We start from the raw sequence: 15,955 nt of genomic DNA, 5'->3' as shown, positions 1-15,955 counted from the left end.
TTCTCTTAAATGCACTAATTCAAAATAACACGCTCACTCCCCAGCAGATTTTTGGTTTTTTACCTGACATGTGTTCCAACATCTGCTGAGCAGGACAAGAATGAATCATATTACACTGATTGTATTTGCTTAATTCTACCATGTAGTCTTTGATCCACATGAGGTGGACATGCTGAGCCAGATACCACGAAACCCAAACTTCAACCCAGGAGTTCTTGCACCAAACAATTACAAAGCCCAGATTTTGATTCTTGGCTGTGTGGACACAACAAGGAGAAAAGTCATTTCTTGTTCACAGGCTTCCAAGTTCACTCTCTGTGCTTTGAGGGGAAGATTTTGCCTCTTGTCACTCGAGTCTTTCCCCATAAAGGAAAAATTGCAGGAGGCTGGAGTTTTCTCTGTATGTGGAAAGGTGTTCCCAGGTTTTTCTGATTCCCCTTGGCCACATTTGTCATCCACACCCTGCTCCCCCAGGGTTATCCCCTCATCAGAGGTTCCAAAATCTTCATTAAGGCTTTTTCAGGGGGGAAAAAAATCTTCTTTTCCTCATGGCACCATTCCGAAAGGGATGCTGCAATGAGAGGGGGATCACAAGCAATTTGATTTTTCCTGTGTATGCCATAACCTTTGGCTTTCAGTTTGAACGAGCTCTAAAAAACTCTCCTCCTCTTCTCTGTAGGATTTCCAGCAGGTGCCCTTTCCAAGGGGCTGCTTGGAATAATCCCCTGACTCCGAAGATTTCTTTTGATTAAAAAATAAAAGGAGGAGGAAAGAAGAATTAGAAGTCACCTCAGCCAAACCCTTTTATTCCATGGTTTTAATCAGGCAGCTGGGAAGAGACCAGAATTGAGATCCAGCACATTTGGAAGCACCTCAGGCGAGCCGTACAAATTACTGAGTTAAAACTAAATGCTGCAGAAATCCCATGGATTACGTGGAGGCCCGAGTAAAGCTTCATGGAACAAGCCAGAAGAGGAAAAGCTGTTTTTATTTATTTTATTTGGTGAAGTGCTCATTGGGGTGGAATACACAGAGCAGAGAATTAGAATCTGTCTGTAGTTTTTAGATGCGTAGACGCTGATTTTTCCCCTAAAATGGCACCAAAACTCTCAAAGTCCAACCCAGAGAACTTCAGAACTGGAAAAGAAAGCTGGGAGGACCAAAGTGAGCTCTCTCTATCCAGAGCATCTTGGCTGTTTCCTCCCGGGATCTGTTGCGGCAGACTGGAGATCCTCCTCTAAGGTTGCTTTTACCTTAATTAAGACACAATTTCTTGCCCCTCAGGTAGACCAAGGCACAGAGGTGGAGGAGATGCAATCATCCTGGAAGACCTCCTGCCAGAGCTGGCAGGGATCAGCTGGCACACAGGCTGAGCACTTCAAGCATTCCAGGAAAAGCCAGATGGTTTCCTCAGCCCTCCCTAGAGGAGTCTCCTGGCTGGCTTGGAGGCAGTTTAACAGAGGGACATGGTGGGATGAAAATTCCAAAGGGAACACCTTGCCCTGCTCGAGAGGAAGAGGAAAAAAAAATAATTATTAATGAAAACAGAGATCAGTTGGCAGTGAAACCATCCAAAAGCAAGGCAGATCCTAAGGAATGACAATTCCCTGTTTGTCCACCAGCCAACTCCCATCCTCAGGATTTCAATTACCAACCCTAGTGCCTGGAGGTGGCAGGAAAGGCTTAAATTGTTCCACGAGGAGTTGCAGCTCAGAGGGAAGAAAAGGGATTTATTTTTCCTAACAGGAATGGGGTCACGGTGATTTCTCCTCGCTGGAATCCTCTCCACGGACGTGCTAAAGGGGGAAGTGTGGGTTCTGCTTGGGCTTCCAGAGAATTTGCTTTGAAACCTTTCAAAATGTCTCTGGAAGTAAGAAAAATGTTCCCATTCATGAGTGCTCTGGAGCGAGAGGGAGGGAGAGGAGAAGGGAAGTCCATGGTCAGCGGGAATAAATGCAGCATTGCTGGGATTAAGGGGAGAGGAGAGGAAGGGGAAACCATCGTTCTTCATGGAGAAAGCAAAAAATTCAACTTTTAGAGGAATGGGTTTGCCAGAGCTCAGGGCAGATGTTTCATTTTTATTGTTATTCTAAATGGTTTGAGTTCAAAGGGATCTCCTCAGTTGCATTCCACTCAGAGGGTTTGGATTCCTGGCTGATCGCTGCTGCTGAAGTGGTTGGAACCTTGAGAAGATGGGAGAAGTGACATCCCCACCCACCACATCCCATCTCTGTCACCTTTTCCCTGTCCCCTGCCTCTCTACCCAGTCTCGAGCAAGAAGCTCCTGTCCTAAAAATATTTGCTTTACATTCAACCAGGTCAATGAGTTTTTTTCTCTCTTTCCTGGATGTGTGTGGTGGCTCCAGCTTGGTCATGATGGAAAGAAACCATCTTTAGAGTGTGGATAGCAGAGAATAAAGAGCAAGAAAAAGAGTTCTCGGGTCAGAGATGGGATATGGGATGGTGCAGTCGGGGATGTGCTCTTGCTCATGGACTTCCTCTCTTCAGCCTCATCTGTCCATCCTCATCACCCTCGTGAGGGAGTTGGGAGATCAGCCAAGCTTGGAACCCTGCTTGGAACCCGGCTCTGCTCCATCCTCCTGGAAAATGTCTGGCAAAACCAGTTTAAAACCAGTTTTCTCCTCTTGCCAGCAAGAGAGAAACCGTTATCACCTCCATCATAGCCGTAATTAAGGCAAGATTAAATGGGACAATATAAAGCTGTTAGTGCTGAATTTATCTACGGTCTGATTAAATACCCTTATTAAAATCCTATTAAACCTGTGCAGGCAACAAGAGGAAAATTTCTGTGTGCAGAAATCTGATTTATTCCTCTTAAGCTGAGCCTGGCATTGGTCTTACCCTCTGCAAGGACCTCATTTAATCTACACATGCACTTATTTATATTTAAAGAAAAAAACATGTAGAGAAACTTTCCTGGTTTTTAAGTATTAAAGCTTGCATGAGAAGTATCACCACATTAGGATTTTTATTATTATTAAAGACATTTCTAGGTCTGACTTAGACTCTGATGGTGATCTTTACAAACTATTCCCATTCCATTTTGCTCACATTGTTCAGTGATCACTAGTTTTTGGTTTTAGTGAGTTTATTAATAATTAAATTAATAAAACAAGATATTTCTGATAAAAAAATAATTTTTCATAATAAGTATATAATTAATCTGAGCCTCATAAAGACCAAGGCATCAGAGAAGATTTTTTTCACTTGCCAAGAAAGTGGGAATAGTGGACTCTGAAAAAGTTGGAGAGTTTTGGTTCTCATGAAAAAGTTGGAGAATTGTTTCTTCAGAGAAGTTGGTTATAGATCCAATACCTGAAATCACCTCCATCCGGCTGAAATTTTGTCAGGAATGGTTTTTCCTTTGGGAAAATAATTTTTAAATTTATTAATTATTTAATTTATTAATTATTGCATTACCATAAGCATGGAATGAGGCTGATGCTGGAAAATAAAGCAGCTGGAGCCGTGTTCCTCAGCAGCCCCATCCCATTGGTGATCTGCACATCTTTCCCAAACTTTCAGCTGATGATAGATTGGATCAGGATCCTCTTTAAAACCAGTCTGGCAGAGCTAAGCCAGGTTTATGTGCTGGGATGTCACACTGGGTGGGGCTGGAGAGGGCAAGGCGTGCAATATATATATATATATATTTTTTTTTTTTTTTTGAGGCTTCCCAAGGGGCAGAGCTGGATTTTACCCTCCCTACATCCCTAAAGGAGGGAAAATGGGATGGCACCATCCACGTGCTTCTCATGGCCCTGCCTCCGAGCTGTGAAATCAGGGAGAATTTTTCTTTCCATGGATCTTGGGAAGGCCCCTCTGGCCGTGCTGTTGTCAGGGAGATGCTCAGGCCCTGCCTTGACCCCGCTGCAGATTTCACACTGTGCTAATGGGAAGGAAAATTCCCCAGGGGTTCCAAAATGTGTCTGTCCCTGCTGTGTCCAGGCCATTCCTGCCAGGAACTCACAGGGATGCTGCTCTCCAAAGGGTGGGACCATCCAAGCCCTTCCCATGGATCCCGTCCTGCTCCAGCAGCAGGGGTGGAATTAACCCTGGATGCACTTTGCAATTTGCCTTTTTCTTTTTTTTTTTTGCCTTAAAAAACCCCCAACAACTCCGTGTTTTACAAGTTGGAACGTTGAAAAAAAAAATTAAAAAAAAAACCCACTCAAACATAAAAGCTCCAAAATCAAAGGTTTCCTGTTATAAATAATCTTGTATCCCTCAGGCATTGAAGGGGAAAATATAGCCAAGATTAGATTAAAAGATTTTGGGGCTTTCTGTGGTTATTTTTTAATTTAGGAAAAAAAAATTCTAAAAATAACTTTCGTTGGTGGGAGGTTGAGGTAAATATTTCTTTGCTGTTTTGGAATATGTTTGTTGGGATGGAGTGTCAGTTTGTCTTTCTGGCACAGGCATTCCAAATCCATGGCACAGGGATCCCAAACCTCTCTCTGCCTTTTCCAGAATGAAAATCTCACCCTGGCAAACACACAGCAAAGAGCTGCAGGATTTGATCCCTTGAAAAATCAGTTGCAAACCACAAGGAGCTTTAAACCAGCTGAGAGCCAGGAGTGCTCAAGGGCTTTTAGATATAAATATGCTGATTTTTAGTCAAATTTTCATTCTTTTCCCAGTGGCAGCAAAGAGTGGATTTTTAGACTTCTTTCTGCTCTTAGTACACAAAATATCCTCAAGCAAGTTTTTTTTTAATTGCAGTTATGAAGTGCAAAAATATTATTTTCATTTTAGAACCACAGCCTAAATATTTAACTTGAAATTTCCACCTTCTAAGAAATAATGAGTAATTGTTGCTTACGACCTTAATCTGCCACTCATGATCAAATGTTCATCAAATCTTCTTTTTTTTTTTCCAAGTTATAATTCAGGATTTACTGCAAGTGTAAAAAAGCTGAGAGACACTGAAAATTGTTGTCATTTTCTTTTATTATTTCTTTGATTATTTTCCCTTAATCCACTGCAGAAGATATTATTTCTGGGAATATAATTGCTACCAGGAAAACCATCACCTTGCTAACGTGTTTTCTTTAATAAATATGAATTAAAATGTCTGCTGGTTTGAACAGCAGCATTTTCTGCTGTGTCCCATTATAAACACCCTATGGATGAAGGCAGGTGCAACATGAGCTGGGAAAATGCAATTTTATCCTGGGAATGGTGGGAGAATGGTTCTGATCCTTCTGCTGCTGGCACAGAAGGAAGAATTTGGACAATTAACGAGCAGCTGGGATGGTGTGGGAAGGTTGGGTTAATTAAGAGGGCTGCTTAAACCTGCCCATGCTATAAATAGGGGCAAGGAACGTTGTCTTTTCCATCTTGACCACGTGGAGATTCTTGGTTGAACTCAAACACCTCCTGCCTGATCCCTGTGGCAGACATGAAGCCAAATATTCCTGACAGACTCGGGAGGGAGGACTGGACTCAGGCCAATATTTCCCAAACTTTCAGCGTTTTTCATGGTGATTAAATTCTTGCATCCATTGCTTCTGTGTAAGATTGTAATTTGAAGGCACAAGAAATGGAGATTTTTGCCATCCTGGAGTGACTGTGACTGGCAGGGATTTTCCTTCCCTTGGCTTAATGCAAATTAATTCAGTGGTGCAGACATCAGCAGGAACAAGTGTCCTTAGAATTTTTTCTGGACAAGCTCCAAAATGTTTGGTAGGATTCTGTTTCTGTTTCATTTCCAGGCTTTATAGCATTGTAGATAATAGAAAGTTAAATAAACTCGACTGGCTCCTTTGCTCTGCACTTCTTTGTGGCTCCCATTTCCCTGAAAATCAAGGCAAAAAAACACACACAGAGGGTCAGAGTCTCATTTCATATCAAATTTGCTCCCAGCTAATTGAATTGCAGGGAACGTCTGAGAATTCTGCAAAAGGAATTTCTGGACAGAGTTACCTGAACACGGCCTGAGTGGAATTTCCAGTGGGTGTAAAACCCAGCACATGTGCTCAGGAGATTATTTACCCTTTCCTGTTTGCTTTTCTCTTTTGAAGTTCCCAAACACACCAGGAAGGCAGCTTGAAGCAATTTTTGCAAGCTCTTCACTGGTGAGAATTTAAAAATAATAAGGGCATGTGCCAGTTGGTTGGACTGAATTTCCTTGTGATACTCAATCCAAAGAAAGAAATTCCTGGTAAAACGACCTGGTGCAAATTTGTTTGGATCTTGCACATTTAACCCACAGCCAGACATGTTAGGCTGTGATTCTTTATGGCACAGCTGCAAGAGCAAGATATTTATAGAAGTATTAATAGTTAGATTAATAATAATTGCCAGCAAATCATCTGATACTGGAACATTGGAACACACAATGTGAAAATGCAGTTGTGTTCCTGTAAAAAATCCATAGGCACACATATGGTTTCATAATATATCCTAGATTGCAAAGAACAAATGGAATTTAAGAATGATTTGGTTTACAGTTCCCTTAAGTAACATTATCTTGTTAAAGACATTAACCTCAGGCCTTTACTGTTATATATTTGCTTTTATTGTTTTCATCCTGGGGAGCAACCTGTAGGAGAGACACTCAACAGGAAAAGAAGGTTCAAAGGGCATCAAAACATTGATTTTCAAGATGGCTGAACAGCTGTCTTGGGAGCACTGTGCAATTATGAAAAACAGACATCTCTCTTCAGCCTCCCTTTTTATTAAAGATCTTCCCACCCCCTCCCAGCACTAATAATTGAGGGAAGATTTACCTTGGCATCCTTGATTTTCCTCCTCAGGCCGTGCTACTCCCACTAAATGGAGTTTAACAGGATGAAATGAATTCTCTGGCGAGCTGCATCCAGAGAAATGCGGACAGAAAGAGTGAGAACGGCTCAAACAGCCTCACCCAAAAATATTTCCCCCCCAGCTGTAGTCACCTACATGGAATTTGTTCTTTCTGGTCACCCTCAGGGTTTTTATCCCACCTTTTTTGGTTTTTTTTTGCTGTGGGTTTCTGGGTTAGGAATGCACAAATCTGACGACAAACTTTAGGAACAACATTTCCATTTAAGTTGCCTGACAAGTCCATTTTCCAAACCCTCTGCAGGTGCTCTCCAGGTTTGCTCCTATTCCTTGAAACAGGTGTTCTTCCTTGGTTTCCCTTTTCCCTGCTGAAGGTGAAAAGAGTTTTTTAAATGCCTTTGGCAACCCCTCCTTCAGCTGTCCAGGGACAAATCATCTCCCACTGTTTCCAGAGCATTTTCCACAGCTTCTCACCTGCTTTTAATGAGCCGAGGATGGGGAAATCTCTGCGGTCCCACTTGCATCATCCCCTCAGGCTCGGCTGTGCAGATGCTCTGAGCAGAGAGGTTTTACACTGGGCTCAGTGTCCCCAAAAGTGCAAATCCCTTCTGGCTCCTCAATTCCCTCCCCTGGGTGCCCTGGCCGAGGTGCAGCACCACGCTCAGAGGTGGGGGCAGTTTGTGTCCCACAGGGCGAGGAAGGAGCTGTCCATGGACCCTCCACCCCCAGGAAAAACCAGGAAAAGCCAGGAAAACAGAGGTGACGCCAAAATAGACCAACCCATGAGAATGGGACGGTGTGGGGAAAACCCAACTGCTCCCAAGGGGAGAACAAACCCAAAACAATGCAAAATACACACGTTCTTCGAGTTCCATGGCTCAAACAGGACTCCAAGTCCCAGGATTGCTTTCCCAAATAAAATTGCTTCCTCTGGAAAGTCCTCATCACACAGCTGCCCCAGACTCAATGACTTCCAAGCCCTTGCCTCAAGGTTCCAAGCTGAGGCAGCTTTTTTGTGCAGTCCCAGCTTCAAAGGTCATTTTGGGTATGTGATGTTGCTTTTTTTTTTTTTTTTTTTTTTTTCCGTTTGCAGTTGTCCTCTCTGAGTTAAGGCAAAGACTCCATCCAGTGACATCCCTCCAGGAGGTCACAGCACACAGTTCACAGGAGCAAGCAAGGCTCCTCAGATCTCCACCAGCTCTCATTTCCAAGGCTCCTTGCAAACTCAAGCACCAGCCTCGTTAATCAGTTACAGATGAAGGGTTATTCCTTTCCCATGACCACAAGAGATAGAGACTGATAAAAAAAAAATAAAATAAAAACCCCATATGGCTGAAACTGTGGGTTCTGGAAGAGAAAGAAGCAGCTGAGATGTCCTGTCAAGTTGTGTTGCTGTTTCTGCCTCTGCTGGATGAGTCTGGGGCTCTTTGCTGCTCCCCAAGGATGCAATTAGGATGCAGCACGGTGGGTCTCCATTCCTGGAGCTTCCTGGAGGCCAGCAGCTGTCCAAGAGTTTTTTTCCTTTTGTCTTTTCAATAGGCTGAGAACTGGGAGCTTGAAGCTTTTCCTTACTGTCACAACAATTTGCTGCAGAGAGAAAATGAGCAAATCCTGTGGCAAACGGTGAGGGGGAAAAAAAAATCAACATTTATTCTGCAATAACTCTGAATGAAGATGTGTTTCCTAAGGCAGAGAGGAATAATTGCGTAGTCAGATGCCAACGCTGTGTTTAAAAGATCCATCTGCAGTGTTTAACCACATGCTGCCTTTTAAAAACGTGGGCTTGTGCTTCTGTCAGTGCTATTTCCACCTTTCAATGGAATCCAAAGATCCAGGAATGCTGCATTTGAATGCATGAAGTCATCAAAATCCCTTCCCCACCCCCGTTTATCCAGCGTGCTCTGACGACTTTTTTCCAGCGTGCTTAGAAAGAAGCTGTAGGATTGTGTTGTTGGATGCTGACGGGTGGAAAATTGGTTGTTTCAAATTCCAGGAAATGTCTGATTTTTCAACTCCAACGGGTTTGTAATTAAGGAAGAATCCAGCTGTCAGCCAGGGGAGGAATTATGAAATGTTAAAATCACTGGGGGCGATGGAGAACAATTAACATTCTCAGCCGTCGGGTCGTGGCTGCGGTCTCCAAGCGCGGGGCTTGTACCTTGCACACGCTTGTGGCCTGTTCCACTGAGGGCTCCTGTGGGATTTGGACATGACCAGAGAACATTTTATTACTTCAGCTCTTCTGGGGTCAGGAAGAAGTCATGGAGTGCTGGAGTTTCTTCTCCTTGAAGTCCACAATCAGAGGTCCAGAGCCAAGTGAGTCAGGTGACGAGTTTCAGCCCAGCTCCGTTGGCTTCCGTGGCTTCAGGGGGAAGTGCAGCCACTGAGGACCTGACACGGTGGCCTTGGTGGGAGTGGGATTGTGGAAAAGCAGCTCAAGATCTCACATCAGCCCAGGCCAAACTCAGTATTGTGGTCCAAGGGCTCAGGAACCAGAGCCAAGCCGGGCTCTTGCTGCTGTTGTGCTGGGAGAAGGAGCTGGAGGAGGAAGGTGAAGGCAAAGAGACGGAGCCATGAGGTTTTGGAGGGGTTGGCATGAACAAAACAGCTGTCAGTGCTCAGCTGGAGCCAGCCCAGTCTTGTGGTTGTGCACAACTTCTGGTGGGACCATCTGGGACAGACCTTCTGCTCTGAGAGCTTGAATTTGAGTTTCAGTGCCTGGTTCTGTGCTCAGTCCATGGAAACAGATCCTGGTTCTGTGCTCAACCTGTGGAAAGAGATCCTGGTTCTGTGCTGAGCCTGTGGAAAGAGATCCTGGTTCTGTGCTCAATCCATGGAAAGAGATCCTGGTTCTGTGCTCAGCCCATGGAAACCAAGGACACAGGACCATGGAGCTCAATCCAAGCCACCCAGCAGGACTCTGTAAGAAGCAGCTTGAGGAAAAGTTATCTCATTCTGGGCTGTGACTGTTCTTGTTTTATTAGTCTGCACATCCAGCCTGGATTTCTAACAGCCCAGCAATCAACATGAGTGTATTGACACGTTTGGAACTGAGGTTTATTTAAATCTGTCTTTGCATTTGTCCAGTTCTGTGTTATATCTAATTCTCTGGCACTCCTGTGTTGTGCCCACATGCCTCAAGTGGGAAGCCAGCTTTGTGAGATACAAGTCACACTCATCTCCTGTCAGCTCTAAAAGGTACTGGCTGGAGGACAAAGTAGCTTGGAAGAAGTTTTGATATTATCTGGAAAGCACAAAAAAAGAATCCAGGATGTGTTATAGTTGGAAACAATCAGCAGAGATAATGCTGGACTCAGGGAGGTGGAGAGAAGCAGCCAAAAGGTGACCTGGAAGGAGGGAGTGTGGAATTGCAGAAAGCATGGAGTGTTAGGAACAATGGCTGTTTCTGGGACAGCGAGGGATCCGTGGGCAGGCTGGGAAAGGGGAGAAAGTCCCAAATTCTGCTCTGCTGGATGTGAGTTACACGGGAGCTCAAGCCAACGAGCTGGATCCCAGCACCCTTGTCCAGATCCAAGTTTCATCTGCCTGATTTTCCTCGTGTTTATATGGGAACGCCTTGGCCGGTGTCAGCATTTCTCGAGATGTTACAAAACCAGGGGAAGTGGGATCAAAGGTGGTCCAAACCGACCCACCAAAGGTCAATCCTACAACACCGGGTTAGGAGCTCAAAGGTGAACCCCCACTCATGTTCCCTCCCCCTGGTCCTGAGGTGTTGGACCCCAGGACACCCACCCATTCCCCTTGGCCCTCGAGGATGTCCCACAGGTAATGCTTTTTCTCTTTTCAAGCCCGTCGTACAAGCTCTCAGAGATAAGCATTATACCCCTGATAGCTCTGCTACCTCAGGAGGCATAAAATGAGCAGGATGGCTCCTGTGGCAGCGCTGGAAACAAAAAGTTTTAATAAAAGGCATAAATAAAAAAGCTTTTTACAGAGAAAACCGAGTCAGGACAAGAGGTTCTTGCTCCTGCTAAAAAACTTCACAAAAGCCATTAACTTCTTTTGTTCTCTTCTTTTCTAGGGAATTGCTTAGATGGAACTTTTCGGCTCCTGTCCAATTGGGTGTCCTTAAGTTTGAGGTGAAGTCCCCAAGGTGCTATGAGGTGTCTTGTAACCAAATTGGGGAGAGAAACCTCTGGGCTGTTTCCTTCTTAAGGGGACAAAGGGTAACTTTTTTACTCAGGGGACACATTCCCACGCAGGAGCACTGAACCTCCCTGGATTCACCTCATTGTTCTGCTCAGTTCCTCCAAGTGAAAACCCCAAGACAGGATGGGATTGCTTTTCCACTCCTGTGCATGAAGAACCCCAAGCCAAGCCAAGCGGCAAATTTTGGATGCTCAGGTTTGACCCTTCTAAAAAGCGCAGGGTGAGCTGAGAACTTGGGCTCTAAACCTGGACTTGAGCCTTGGCTCAGATCTGCTGATACCAGTCCTATCTCTCTTTTGGGGATGACATAAATATTTAAGAGTGCTCAGCCGTGTGTTTTTGTAAGGAATATGGATAGTTTGGGATAAGAAGATGAGTCACGATTCTGAGATAGTGCCTGGCTGTTACTGGAACACTGTAGAGCAGCTATACTGAGTCTATATTAAGGAACAAGATGAATAATTATTTAAGGATGAAAAGCCACTTTTCTTCATAAAGGGAAAATGTTAAGAGCTCTTTTACTGTCTCCTTTCCAACACAAAGACTTTCACAGAAAAGGAGTGATAAAACAACCAAAAAAAAAAAACCAACAAAAAACCCCAAGAAACAGAAAGTGTGTCTCACATGCAGGGCCAGGAAACAAAATTCCCATTATTTGCTTCTTAGATAGAGATGTTTTGGTAGAGAAGAGATAAAGGTGTGTATTGAGAAAAGACTGCTGTGGCCAAGGCTTGATGAGTATCTTGGATTGGGATTGTTCAGCCAGGAGAAGAGAAGGTTTTGGGATAATCTAATATCAGCTTTCCAATGCCAGGAGAGAGATTGTTTATAAGGAATTGGAGTGACAGCACACAGGGAATGGCTTCCCACTGCCAGGGGGCAGGGGTAGGTGAGATATTGGGAAGAAATTTTTCCCTGTAAGGATGCTGAGACCCTGGCACAGCTGTGGCTGCCCTGAGATCCCTGGCAGTGCCCAAGGCCAGGCTGGACAGGGCTTGGAAACTCTGGGATAGTGGAAGGTGTCCCTGCCCATGGCAGGGGAGTTGGAATGAGATGAGCTTTAAAATCCCTACCAACCCAAACCATCCCATGATTTTATGATACGTTTTCTAATCTTCACTGCTCTAATTTTTGAACCCATAGAAGTTGTATCAATTAATTTTGTAGGATACAGAAAATGCAAATGGAGCAAAACCTTGGGCATTTCTTACGGGAAGTAAATCCTGCTGGTAACTAATCATCTGTGCCAAGGTCTTCGTTAGGCTAGGAGCAAACCCAAGCCCTTAAAATAAAATTTGAGAACAAAACAACCTCCTCCCCCTTCCAATGGAGCAATCTTCAGCTCAGCCTGTTGGATCCCCAAGCTTGGAATGGGATTGGAAGCAGGGAGATGACATTACACACAGCCTGTCAGCACACACTTCCAGATCACAGGCAGAGCAGGACAGATTTCCTTGTAACAGGTGGAAAAAAAGTTTTGGAAGCAAAGCTTTGGGAAGAATTACAACTGCGGAAGACGACGATTTTCTTTGCACTTTGTCAGCCGTGCTTCCGATGGGTCCTGCGCTCTTGGCTCATCCTCTGGGATGAAATGTCAGATAAACAGGCACTTTGATGGAGCCTTCCTCCCCCTCCAGCCTGGGAAATACAGGATATAAAATATGGGAGAGCAGGTTCTGGAGTAGGTGTAAGTTGGAGAGGCTCCACAGCATCGCTGGGGCTGTGCTGATTTATCCAAGCTGAGAAATCCCTCCTGGAATTGAGGATATTTCTCTGCCTTGCTCTTGGAGGGGTGGGAAAAGGAAAAAAGAATCCATAATGAGGATGGACATGTCTTTGAACAATGTTTTTGTTCAAACATGGACAAAATTCCAGATAACATCAAAAACATGGACATGTTTTTGAACAATGGCCTTGGAAATTCCTCTTCTGGCATGGGGAATATCACTCCTCAGGGGAGTGGGATCGTGGAGTCCTTCCCACTCAGGATATTCCGTGATTCCAAACCCATGGGTGGCTCACAGGTGCTCCTTGACAAACTTTTGTGGGGGGAAAAAGCAAATTAAAAGGCTATGAGATTGATTTAGCTCCCTTAGGTCAGTAATTACCAGGGGTATGATGTAGGCTATATTGTGGGAAGATATCCATGATTAATCCTTGGAATTCACCACCACAAGACACCGCTGAAGCCAGAGGAGTTGCTGATTTCAATCCCAGCCTGCAGGATTATGTGAACAAGGTTGTGTTTGATTTGATTAGTTTGGGAAAAGCTCAAAGCCACAGCAGCTTGGATGAAATCAAAGCTTACATGTTTTTGGTGCAGGGCTGAAACCTGAGCCGAGGGCTGTAGGGAAGCCAGGGGAAGCTCTGACAGGTTATTCCATAACTTCCCAACCTGGGGGTCCTCCTTGGAAGCGTGACACCCCACAACAGGAAAAACTGCTCCAAAAACCCAACGGGGGAGCAACCCAGAGACGCGCAGACCGAAACACAGTTCAGGAGGTGGAAATCTCTTCCCTTGCTCCACAACTTCCCAAGGAAAACCAGGGGATATTTGCTCATGCTTTTTCTTACCCCAGCCTCCCCCCAGCAGCAGATCCATGCCGTGCACTTCAACTTGAACTTGAGCACGAGTGGCCGGGAGGCTCTGATGGATGGACAGGGAGACCTCGCGTGTCTCCTCAAGCCGGTTCCCTTCAGCAGGTGTTTGCTGTGTCTGAGGCTCCTCTGTTTATAGAATCCCTGTTCCATTTGGAAGGATGAAAAATATCGCTGGCTCTTAGTGTAAACAGTCCTCTCTTCTCTTAAACACTGGAAGGGAAGGTTGCAGGATTACTCGCAGGCCTCTGCCCCCACCCCAGCAGCAGCACCTCGCTCTGCTCGCACTCCCAAAACGCAGCACGGCCAAATCTGCCCCAGGCTGAGGCTGCAGCGTGGTGGGGATGTGGGAAAGGGGCAAAAACCCTGGGCTCCAGCCCTGTGTGGGACCCCCTGCTCTGGGCAAGGGGTGTTTGCAGCTGGGGGGTCTCTGGAGCTGCCCAGTGCTGGCTATCAGCTTTCAAACACAAGCCAGGTCCAAGTTTTATCTTCCATTTGCTGCCAGCAAGTCTCATTTTGATTTCTTCTCTTTTTTTTTTTTTTTTTTTTTTCTCCTTCTTTTCCTGGTTATTTTTTCCCCCTTTATTTTTTATTTTTTTCCTTGACTGGAAGCTCCATCAAGGAAAGACAATCTTTTATAATGACAGCAGCAGAGCCAGGGATCTGTGTCAAAGGGCTGAGAAAGTAAAACGAGGGCTGGCCTGAGCTTGGTGCTTGTGTAAGGTGGGTTTGGAGAAGAGATGGAAAGGATGGATAGGTTTGGGGTGTAGAAATCCAAGCTGGAAGCAAAACTCCGTGGCTTTGCAGTGACCCTGATGCAGCAGAGCTCCCCAGGACTTTTACAAGAGGTTGGCCTGTGGATGGAAGGAGTTTTCCACTTTCATATCATAAAACATTGGCACAGTTTGCCCAGAGAGGTGGTGGATGCCCCAAATTTCAAGGTCAGGTTGAACAAGGAGCAACCTGATCTAGATGAAGATGTCCCTGCAGGAAGGTTGGACTAAAAGACCTTTAAAGGTCCCTTCCAACCCAATCTAATCCAATTTTTTGGCTATCACCAGCAGGGCAGCCAGGCTCAGGGCTCGGATTCCCCCTGGGGATGGGGATAAACGAGCTCTGTGCCAAGTCCTCCAGCTCCAGAGGGGCAGGAGCATCCTGACAGGGCCTCTAACATAAGGCATGTGTGTGTGAGCCGTGCATGAATCATCAGGAGCTTTATTTAGGATGCAGAGTCAGAGAAATTCCACCTCTGCCCCGGGAGTAGGGGAAAGCAGGTGTTTTTTTCCATAAACTGTCCTTAGCCCTAAAGTTAGCGGCCATAAATTAAACCAGCAGGGGAACAGCAGATGTTGCTCTGCGAATCCATGTGCGTGGAGGTGAAAACTGGAGGGGTTTTTTCCCTTTTTAAATCCAAATCCAAAGAAATGCCATACCTTTTTCCTTTCTGGCTGACAGCTCACACGGTTTTGAGAGCTGCACCTTTCCACCCTCCTGCCTGGACTGGCTCATCCCAGCACAGGGATGGGCAGGATGGAGGAATCCCAAACCCCAAATCCCAAATCCTGCTTCCCTCTGAGTCTGGGATTTGCCTCCCTAGAGGGACTTGCAAGGGATTTTTTTGTTAGTTGAAAGAACCCCCCCAGTATTCTCGGTGAGATCTAATTCTCCAATTTTTCCCTAAAATCACTCAGTTTCTGTCCTGTGGATCACTGGTGAGGAGGCACTGGGAGCCTGACACCCAGAATCACCCAGGCACGTCCCACTCTTGCTGCTCCCAGAGATGGAGAATTGGGAAAAAGAAGGGGAAAAAGAAGTCCCTTGTGGAAGAATTCCCTTGCTCATGGCAGGGATCAGATGATCTTCAGGGTCCCTTTCATCCCAACCCATTCTGTCATTCCTTTTCCTTTTTCAGGCTCTTTTCCAAGCAGATTTACCTCTTTCCCTCTTGCTTCAACTCGCAGATCCTCCAAAGCAAGCAGGAGGGAAAAAAAATAAAAGGAAAGAGAAAAAAAAAAAAAATAAAAGGAAAGAGAAAAAAAAAGTAAAAATAGAGGGGAAAAAAAAGAAAACCAAAAGCCCTGGGGCTAAATTGAAGCCATTAGTAGCCTCGAACTGATGACAGGGCAATAAATTACTAATTAACCTTCGGGGCGAGTTCAACACCTTGGGGATAAGTGTGAAAACACGGAGTAATAAGCCCTGACACAGGCAGGCAGCGGAGGCTCCCGCCGGGCAGGGCCAGGCAGCGCTGCCTCGGATTTTGGGGGAATTCTGCAGGGATCAGCACCGGGGCTGGGACCTCGGACCTCGCCTGGCCTCGGCCCTGGAAAAAAAAAAAAAAAAAAAAAGAAATCAATAAAAAAACCCCGCAATTCTGCCTTGTTTTTGCAAAGCTGCTTCT

Source organism: Lonchura striata, chromosome 13 (genome assembly GCF_046129695.1).
Source record: "Lonchura striata isolate bLonStr1 chromosome 13, bLonStr1.mat, whole genome shotgun sequence".
NCBI classification, from domain to species: Eukaryota; Metazoa; Chordata; class Aves; order Passeriformes; family Estrildidae; genus Lonchura; species Lonchura striata.
The sequence above is the reverse complement of the archived record's forward strand: the minus strand, read 5'-3'. Positions refer to the sequence as shown.